Here is an 11181-nt window from a genome sequence, read left to right as displayed (position 1 = left end):
TAGTATCACAATAACCCATTTCGGATGCGATCGAAACACCTACACTTCGCTCTGAATTGAAATAATATTACAATAAATTTTCTTCAACCTTAATAAGGGCTGATATAAGACTTACAATAAAAAGTTCATAGACATAGATGTATTTTGAAATATATTATGTGTAAGACATATTAATTATATTTTCGCTTCAAATTAACGCTTTGAAATTTATGCTTTGTATGTTTGTCTTACTATCTCTATAGTTTATAATTCATACATTAGGATTATAGGTTAAAATTTTAAACAACTAATCTATATTATAAACTATTTTCATTATTGGTTATCTTATTTATTTTCCTATTAAACATTATACATTTCGAAGACCTAAAGAGCAGTACTAAAGGACTAGATTTGATAATTTCTTAAATATCGAGGTAAAATTCAATAGAACTTGTAAAACTAAATTTATTTGAAAAAAATTATATGGTTTCTATAATTATATCGAAACTAAATAGGATACAAGACTCACGTTTTCATTATTCAAATGCATCGAAGCAAATTATGGTAATCTGCCAAACATGTTCTGTTTCACTAATACTTCTACATGCGTTCAATTCTCCCATATTAAATTATTCTATTACAATGATGTATTACGTATGTCTTTATTACTTAGTTTGTATACAACTTGCCATATTATTAAAGAAAGCTTTAAAATTATACTTGATTTGTGTTAATTTTTATCAACAATGAATCTGAAAAAAATGCCGTAGAAGCAAGCCGTATAGCCAGACGTCTTCCCCCAACACAGAAAGCATTGCATAGATAGATATAAGATAAGAGATATTCTTGACGTGAATTAAATAATACTGGATTTGTTAACTGTTTTTTCGTAGAATGTAAGGTGGAGGTGTGGTTCTGATTGGTGATTTTGGTAGTATTTTTTTCTATATTTCGTAACGTTTAAAATTGTTGAACATTCGTAAACTATGGTTCCCTTATCTCAAATCCTATATGGTTTTCACAGTTGCACTAAGGGTAAAATCTAGATTTTTACACACAGAGTGAAGTAGAATAAAAATTAAAAACTATCTAATTGTAAAATCTCAAAGCAAAGAGCAAGTAAATTGCATTAAGCAGTACATATTACTCTCATAGAGGCTAATAGAAATAGCTTTTACGTTTGTTTCCTAATAAAGTTGGCCCTCAGCTTTTAAACTAATGATGTTTTCCAACTTCTCTTCCTCAGTATAGGTATCTATAAAGTTTGAAGCCATTTGTCATAATTATATTTTCAGAACGTTAGTGCTGTAGTCCAGTTAGGTAATGTAGAAAATTTGTCCAGCCTCTAGAGATAAAAGTATAACATTAAATAGCGACGTTTTGTATGTTATCTATGCTATAAAGATTATGTTTATTTAAAATATTTTAATGGGAATCTTATATCTTATAAAATTGTAATTCTTGTCTTGATTTTTTTGGCATTTACACTTCGGAAATTTAATGCGGCTAAAGTAATTTTCCGCGAGCGCAAACCGGAAATTACCACATAGTGAAGTGACGTGTTCGACAAACGTCACGTAGTCGGATCCAAACGCGCAGATCCTTATATCCAATTTCCGGATGTTTTGTTGAAAATAGGAATTAGCTGACATGAAGTGATGGTAAGCCAAGTTCAATACTGCCGGCCTAAAGCGATTTCCACGAAAATGTTACAAAATTGTATATATAATAACTTATAAATAAGCATAAATAAAACAAACCTTACTAGGTTAAAAATCAATTACAGACCACGCAAGTTTGGTGGCTGTGGGGTATAAGGAAGCCGGTTATTGGCTTAATGCACCCTTTTGGACCCTGAATTACTTCGCATTGCCATCAGTCTCCACTTAGGAGTGCCCATGTGTAGTCCCCCTGAGGCTTTGAAGTAAGTGACCTTGGACATTATGGCCTCCATTGCCATAAGAGTGCAGGTCGTTCTTCTCTTCTCGCCGCGCTCAACCACATTATACGCCGCTGGGGTATAATGTGGTTGAGCTGGGGTGGCCTAAGAGCAGGCGGAAAATAACGGGTCTTAGGGTTCAAGTGTATAGGAGATAAAGATTTAAGTGGGCGTCTGGTAGATAGTACCCAGTGGCCCCAGAGCTGGTGCTGTCCTCGTACAACTAAAAAATTTCGCAAGACAGCAAGGAAATGCTGCCAGCGTTAAAGATGCATTGCTATAGCAACATTTTTTTTTAATTTGTTTGAATTTTCTATATTGTAATTAATTTAATTTGCACACATATGTATCAATTTAGTTAAAGTAAAGTTGTTGTTATGTATATTATCGTTGTTACTAGGTTTTGATAATAACAATTTCAAATACAACATCGCAATAAAATTTACTTTAATTATGTCGAAAATTGGACCTTGCGACTTGAAAAAGCTATAACTAAAACACTTTGCTTTACCCCAATTTCCGAACAAGGTCCCATTTACGATTATAATGACGGGAACTAGTAAAACTGAAGTGTTATTTTATCCACTTGGAACTCGTTCAGAAATTTGAAAAAGGTGTTTTTTATTTTAATATAATATTTTGTGGCGAGATTTGTTCGTGAAGAGACTCGACTGTCACTCGCGGGCTCAGCGAAGCGCACCTAACGAAGCCTGCTTCTGTGCACAACGCGGTGAGGGTCGCTCTTACCTTTCGATGTAAAATATATCCCTAATTCAACCAATCACTTTCAATCTCGACTTAAGTTTATGAAATTCTGTAAAATTTAATACTTTGCAGTAAACACAGCCTATCCGATTTGTAGAAATATATATTAATATTTGAAGAAACAAACAATATTATTACTAAATTTTAAAATAATATGTACAAAAAATAGTCAAAATATATGGCAGCAAAAGTATTATATTTCTACACATTTTGGGAACTTAAAATGTATTGGAATAATTTAGAAAACAACTAGTTTTACTACTTTTTAATAAACAATTAATAGCTTTTGTGTACTTCAACTAATGTTAATTGACTTTAAAAACCTAGCCCAGGGTGACAAAATGCATAAATGAAATGGTTTCATATAGAAAATACAAATCAAAATATCATTTAACTGAATCTATAATGGATTCAACTAAACTATATTCATTTAAGCTCATACGTTAGTGAGTTAATGTGTTAAGGGGCGAGAAAAATTTCACGTAAGCATCTACTTTGGCGACACGTGAGAGGCCTACGATATTTCCGCATTTGATATACACATACAACTGCTTATAATGTAGAGTTACCCCGAGTTAAAACTTTTACAAATGCTTTGACTACTAATCATTTCTCGATCAAACTTGTAACAATAATATAACATCAAAATAAGAGAAGAACTTTTTTCAAACTAGATAAGAATAATAATTATAATAATATAACTAAACACTTAGTTACAGTGGCGTGTTAAAGATTGTCGAAATACGTATATTACTAAGGCACTAAGTTTATGATCATGATAATTAAAAAGGAGAAAAAATATTCCATTTACCATTCTCATATTTCAATTTGATTTTTAAATAATCTGAGATTGAGTAAAGACGCAGCTTATCTATTGCTCGCACGTCAGAAAAATAAAAGTTTGGCGAAAAGAAATCAATTATAAACTTCGGCAAAAAGTCAAACCAAAAAACTCATAACTCCACATACACAACTCCCAGTCATGGGACGTTGTGAAGATGAAAATATAATAATAGAGGCGCATCAAACGTGATGTTATTAAAGCCCTCCGTGACCGGAGTCGCGAACGTCGAATACAAACCTATGCAAAATGATTTTTTACAATTTCTAAGAACAATTTAGTAGCAAAAAAATACCTCAAGTACTTGTGAAAAATAAAGTCGAGACTAAAATTGGTAAATATTGTTAAGGAGCAAATATTTTAGTAATAAGTACTAGTATTTCTTTAAATCTTTTCAACTATTTCCGTAGATTTCATAATGTGTACAGACCAATATTTTATTTGACTTTTACATACATGTACACCGTAATAAAATGGAAGAATATCGCTAGGTCTTGACAGTGTTAAAATGTTATCAACTTAATTTCTTGGCCATAAAGTGGAAATACTTTTATTTGTTGCAGGAACAACGCCCGTTGGCGCCTAATCAAGGAGTTGGCCGGAGTCACGCCGCTAACGAACAGGTGTACCTATAAATACTTTCCGGGGCGATTGCTTCAGGCTTTAATCAGCGCCACGGCACCATTTTACCGCTTTTCATTGACTCCCGACTGACCTGCCAACGATTGGAAACCTACACTCAAGGGAAATAGCTACCGGCAAAGAAAAATCTACGTATTTTTCGGGTTTATGGACTATAAGAATAGCATTAAATTTATTAATCCCCAGACGTTTGTTGACGACAGCGGATTCATGAAATTTATTTTTCATTCGATTTTATGTTGATTATGCAAATCATTTTATTGAATCTGAAAACCGGCCACCTGACAATTTTAGCTTCATTAATTACCTAATGGTAATATATTGAGAGAACATCAAGGAGGCGTGATTAAGAAGTGCTCAAAACAAGCTTCAATCGACAGGGTTTGAATAATCTTATACCTCTTCACATGAAGTAATGATGACTCATAGAAATATATTCAATAGACATTTACAAGTGTTGGTAAAATCAATATGTCGTCTTTCATCAGATACGTAATAAATTGGTGCAATGCAATCAAAAGTATTGGAATCTGCATATCTCGCGAACCTACATTGGGTGCACACGGCGTTACATAGAGACTTCAATACACGACAAACTCTGTTGCTTTAATTGGGTTCGCACGGCTTCTCGCACTTTGTCCTCGTGATTCTGCCACAAAAATGAACAAGCTAGAAAACTGCAATCGCTAATTAAAACTGCCGATCGTTTCTTTTGATTTGTATTTTATATTCAATGTTGAATATGGCTTAACATGTAAAACTGGCAATATAAGTAAGACAAACTCTTCAAAACTATTAATTTTATATTAAATACGTTGTATAAAAGTACTTTTCAACAACTGTAAACAAATAATCATTACATTTTAAAGCAAAAGATTTTTATGTTATTTTTCAAATACTCATATTTATGTAAAATGTACAATCCATTCAAAGTCAAAAATTATGGGATGCAAAAGGGGTGACCCGTTATTCGTAAGGAAAGTAAATTATGTTTATTTATGCAGTAGCACTGTTGTCAGAGGAAAATCTATCTATATGATAAGCAAGTCCCGTATTTGGTCCCAACTTCTATGCCATTTGAACTGATATGTTATTGGTAATGAATACCAATAAATCACGAGAATTCGTAAAGTTTTCAAGTAAATTAATATAAACTTGTGCAATCCTACGTGCATTTGTATTCAGTGACTACATTCATATAACGGGAAAATGAAAGATTTAATGAAAACTTTGATCTAGGAATCTATATAGAGCTGTTTAATTTTTACTTAATTAATGAAAGTTTATTTATTCTATTCGATTAACAACAATACTTCTGCTTCTTTCTCATGTTGTCGCTGACAGACTATGTGACCAATTCTGATCGTCAGAGGCATTAAAATAATGTACACCCATTAATTCACTATTGGGATACAGACGTATATTTATGGTATGTGTTTGAACTATATTTACTTACCCATAAAGTATTCCCGTAACAGAGATTTTGTCACCAATGTTTTGTTCAACTTTTCCCAGTTGGAACAGCATAGATCTATTACAACTCTGTTTCCATCTCAGACAAATCGGACTACTTGGAAGTCAGTCAGTATGTTGTTGATTTCCTTTAGAGTCAGGTGTATTGTATGTCTATTTTGTAACAGGAATTATTTAGTGATATAGCATAATTTAAGTGCCTCCCTCTTAGATAATATATGTCATCTTACCAAAAATCTTTTAGTTTAGTTAATGTAACACTGCAAAATATTGCCCATAACAGAAAAAGTAAATAAATGTCTCATAGTCGAGCACTTTTTCGACATGACATAAAAAAAACGAGTGGAGCATGTTGTAAAGACTCGAGCGGTAACGCAGATTCGGCTCTGTACATCGAGAGCAAACAACGTATATGGCTAGAGAACGTCCTCAACGTTATTTGCTACCGCGGCTAATAATTGGTGTACCCAATCAGATATTAGATAGCCTATGGCTACCCAACATAAACAGTAAATTAAATTCAACTAATTTTATATGCAATTGTCGCGCTCCTAAACAAGACTGCTATGGTTACATTAATTTCTTTTTTTCTAATTTCTTTGGGGTTTTTTAATGTAACGTATTCTTATTATATTATATTATTTTGTATAATAAAGAGAACAAACTGTTAATTTAAAAGTCTATTGCCTCATAGACAATTGAAATCGACTTTAATTTTCAGACTAAATTGTAGGTTAATAGCAGCTTGTTGTAATTACTTTCGCAACATCTGGCTATTCTTGTAAGTACTTCCGAGAACGATCGCGCACCCCCACAGAGTGCTAAATCATTCTTCTTCTTAATAATTTGATCTATCTTTTGGCTAGCAATAATTAATTAAAGAAATATTATTTTACGGCAATGTTACACATTACAGGGAGTCATTTACTATATACATTTCATTTGTGAATGATTACTATGCAATTCTAATTAGTCGATCATGCCCCCCTAATCACTAGGTTAACACTGTTCTACTATTATCTACGATAACACTGAAGAATACAAAAGTTTGCGTTTCATTCTAGACGTAAGAAGGACTTGAACACAAAATGCAGCCATGTCCTCATCAACTAGGCTAAACCTGAAACATTCTACATACCGCCTTCATATCAATTGAAAATCAGAAACACAAACATTCATAAAACAATTTTGTTTGTATTTCTGAACGTAAACATTCAACGGAAATAATGATAAAATTTACCTAATACCTTCATGCTTCATTTCACATGAGTTTTAGTCTAAAATTAGTTAAATTGGTACGTATAAATGTTTTAATATAATTTATTTTAGTTCCGTTTGAATAGGGATTACAAAATATGGGTGATACTTTTCGTCCGAGGAAAAGAGACGAATACAATATTAAACTATCTATATAATATAAGTCTACATAAAGAGATCTTTAACATAATATTTAGTTTGAATCGTATTTCAGTTAAATATAAGGATTAAAATACTATACTTTACTTTAACTTATTTTAGAAGAAGAAGCCTTGGATATAAGATGTCTGAACTTTAACTTTAATGTTGACCTAACTTCTATATAAGTGGAAGCGGATAACTTTACGGTCAAATAAAACTAATATATTACGTAAGCATCTTTCAACTTGTCACTTTACCGCATTGCACTCTGACAGCGAAAATTTTCATTGCAAATTCTGTCACCGTGCCACATGTAGACTACACAGCCTGCACAAACATCCCCGTTATGGATGTCAAACTTAAACGAACCGAAATCGACCCTGTGATTCTGAATATATGTGAACAGAATGGGGTTGGCACTCTTCAACTTTTAAAAAAAGGTACAAACTGTCACTCTTTCAAGACTTTTTGCAATCATATTTAATGTTTGTATGTTAAAATTTTTATCAACACTTCACACATAACTTTAATTATAGTTTTTAATACGCACGTATCGCTTGTACGTTAATTGAGAATATATGTTTTGCAAATGTACATAGGAATCGCTGTAAAGGTGTCTTTTTTATACAAAAAAACTTCTTCGTCTTTGTAGCATCCCTCGAGGCGAGTTTAAATTCAACGTGACTGAACTATGCCTTAACGAACCGCACTGAAAATATTTCTCAAGAAAACTTTGATGTATGCTTATTTGAAAAGACATTGTATGAACATATTAAACTATTATACTATTATTATTATTTCTCTAAAAAGAGTTAAACTAATGTAAGTTATATGAAAATCATAATTAATGTGAATAGTACTAATATCAGCTTCAATACAAAGAAAAAACTCGGTCCCTCACAACTTTGCTGTTTCTTTGGAATTCAAATTCACCCCAGAGCAGTCCTGATTGAACATTAATTATAGAGGCACAATGACTCAACTAAGACACGAGTTTTCTGGTTAAGTGAACACTGACAAATCGGCTGTTATGCAATTGCGTGGACAACTGATTGCATACAATCAAAATAACTGAACCATGTGTAATATGCAAACAGTGTCCAAGGATAACACGCATAGATATAGATGGCATATTGATCGAGTCATCGATGCGACAACAATTTGCCGGTCTACTCGACTTTGCCGATATGCAAATGTATGCTCCATTTTCCGCTAGGCCGAGAAGGATTCGCGTACTGGGGAAGAGCATGCCGGATGTACTGCTGTCGTCGCAGGAAATTGAGAACGCTGCATAAATCCTGATCCTGCAAAACAAATTTGATACAATATAATCCGGATATTGATACAATGTCGTGTGTCCTAACGATATCACGGATGTATGAATTCCATTGTTTGTTAGAACTACTTTTATTTAAAACTTTTTGTTTTTAAAAAAATTGAGGCGAAGAATTAAATTTATTTGTCATTTAAAAATGTTTTTACTAAACCAACCCTTAATTAAATATTTTACGAAAATTATAACATTTATTTTGTGATAAAGTGAACTAAACTAATGTAAAATATACGCCAATAAAAACCTACATGTAACGGTATTATAAATTACTCTCGTGTAACTTTGTAACGACATGACTCGCAACATTTTAACTCCAATATTCTTAACCAAACATGTTTTGGTACTTGTGGTATCTCGAAAAGCAACACAGCATGTCGGTAGGGTGAAATATTGTCGGGAAAATTGAATACGTGCAGGTATTCACAGTCACTTCAGTGCCCTCTCGGCATTCCTAGATACTTTAGTATTCGGTTATACCTTATGAACAATTATATACCTCTAACATTATAATAGGAGAAAACTTAACTGGAATTCCTAAAAATAATTTTCTCAAAAATATTATTCTTATATTTGATTGCTATACGATATATATATTGTAATTTCATTTCACATCCTTTGTCGCCACAAAGGGAATTAGTTGAATAACGTATTTAATTTGCGAAAATATATTTGAGAAGTAAGATTTGATCAGAGATGGCAACATGGAAATTGTTCAGAGCTTTCCACCTGTTCTCTGTGATTAAAGTGCGTTTCTGCAAACACACGGCGCAAACGAGAGCGACGACAAATGTAAATGTTAGCACAAGAAACCTTTTGCGGTTTACATTGAGAAAAATTTACACCGACTTTATAAGCATCGTATGAAGCAAAGATGACAAGATACATCAAAGGATTCCGATGCTATGTGGAATCGTGTTTGTTGAATGATGGTTATAAGATTTAATAAATATCAAGAGAAAACTTTTGATTTTTGATTAGAATACACAGACCGGAAAGTCCCGCAGGTTTGACTCCCAACGGAACAACATTTAAACACGTCTCAACACAAATCTCAACCTCTTAACAATGTTTAAATTTTGTCTTATTGATAAAATCGTTTTATCCACTGGCCACATTATCTATCAAAAATATAATGATTGACAGCCATTACAATTTTAACAAATAATCTCAACTGATCGTAGGCGTCCGCCATCTTGTCTCTCTATAGGCTTAAACAAGGGTCCAGGTAAATTTTCTTTAACAGCGTTAAAACAAATACTAATTCGTCTTATGAGTGAAAAAACGATTCATACATATTCAACACTGCCTTGTTTTTCCAGAAATTATAATTTATAGAATTATTTAGAGTGATTGTATTGACAAACGCCTATTTGAATCAAAATCAATACCGTTCAAACGACACATTTATATGGATACAATTTTACAACTTAATCTATATCGTAGCCATAGAATGTGGGATTTTCTTCGAATTAAATTCCATTAACTGCAAACGTTACCGCAAATAGCAATGTCTAACTAGTCCAAGTGATTTTATCGACACGGAATAGAACTAGGTGGAAGCCGGGGTACATTAAATTCAATAACACGAGTTAGGGAGTTCGACGCTCGCTTCGAACGTCCTCAAATAAGTAAAGAAGAAAACTTTTGAAAAACTCCGCTCAACTCGTACTGTTGCATGTATAAATATACCCAAGGTAAACTAGAATAACTTTATACTTAGCTATTTTTTGTATCTTCCGCCGGCGTTTGTCGGCGATTAATATTTTTATTATTTTATGTAAGTAGCATCAATTTATTTATGTTAGTCGTACTGAAATATTATTTATCTTATCCCTAGAGGGTATACATTCTACTGTCTCCTTTTAAGATTCCCTTTTTTTTATTAAATAACAATATTCCCTCATTATTCCAATCTCTATTGGTTTCAATGTTATTTATACAAAGAGATGCATTGTGACTATTCGTCTATCTGGTCCATTCATTTGTCTCAATACCTAAGTATGATTTAAATTTAAACATAATTTCTTCAAGTAATTGTTTTATATTAATAATGATGGTTCATTATCAAAAGGAATCAAAATTACTATATAAAAAAATTGTATTAGTCGTTACACGTGCGAGTGCCTCCAGTCGTAGAAAGAATCGGGTTTAAAGGTTAAAGTTTTAAACTTTAAAGCCCACCATTGATTAGGAATTAGGGTCTACTATCCAAGCTTTTGAAGTATAGAGAGCCATAGAATTAAGAGAGTGCTTGACATGTCCTATGGAGATAAGCCTTCGTGGCCGACTTGGCCTGTACATCAATATTGTCAATAGCTTTTCTAAATTTAAAAATGCTTGAAGTTTCTGTCAAAATGTATAATCTAGTTAAATGTGCTTTATCGTGCGACTATCAACTCCTGCGTTCGAATTACGGTATGGTGAATATCGTCTAGCATATCTTAGACCTGAAAATCATCGCCAAGTGTCAGACAGAAGGCTGATCACCTACTTGACTATCATTTTTTTATCGAAGCAACGGATGCAATCATATGCCAACATCTATGTAACTTATAAAACTGATTTATTTCAGATTATATCCATATGCAGTTTAAGTTAGAGGGTTTCGAATAATTCGGTCTGAATTGCTATGTTAGTATTATTTTGTAAACAAAAAAAAAATTATGGATAATCTCCTATAGTCGATCATGAGCAACATCCCAACGTTTTAAGATAAGTGTACTCTTTGTAATCAACTCATTTACGATATCATTGCTGCTTTGCCTAACACGATGCATCAAGGTTTCCACCCTTTGCAGAATGATGGCATTA

At 32.7% G+C, this 11181-nt stretch overlaps 1 long non-coding RNA gene across 1 annotated transcript; it reads left to right on the top strand.

The window, feature by feature from the left end:
• The first annotated feature begins 6868 nt into the window (after positions 1-6868).
• Positions 6869-8504, top strand: LOC123716272. The gene is made up of 3 exons (XR_006754543.1): positions 6869-6934; positions 7158-7477; positions 7690-8504. It is a non-coding gene; the product is annotated as an uncharacterized LOC123716272 (long non-coding RNA).
• The last annotated feature ends 2677 nt before the right edge of the window (positions 8505-11181 follow it).

Source organism: Pieris brassicae, chromosome 11, assembly GCF_905147105.1.
Source record: "Pieris brassicae chromosome 11, ilPieBrab1.1, whole genome shotgun sequence".
NCBI classification, from domain to species: domain Eukaryota; kingdom Metazoa; phylum Arthropoda; class Insecta; order Lepidoptera; family Pieridae; genus Pieris; species Pieris brassicae.
Note: the sequence above shows the minus strand (reverse complement) of the source record. Positions and strands in the feature narration are given on the sequence as shown.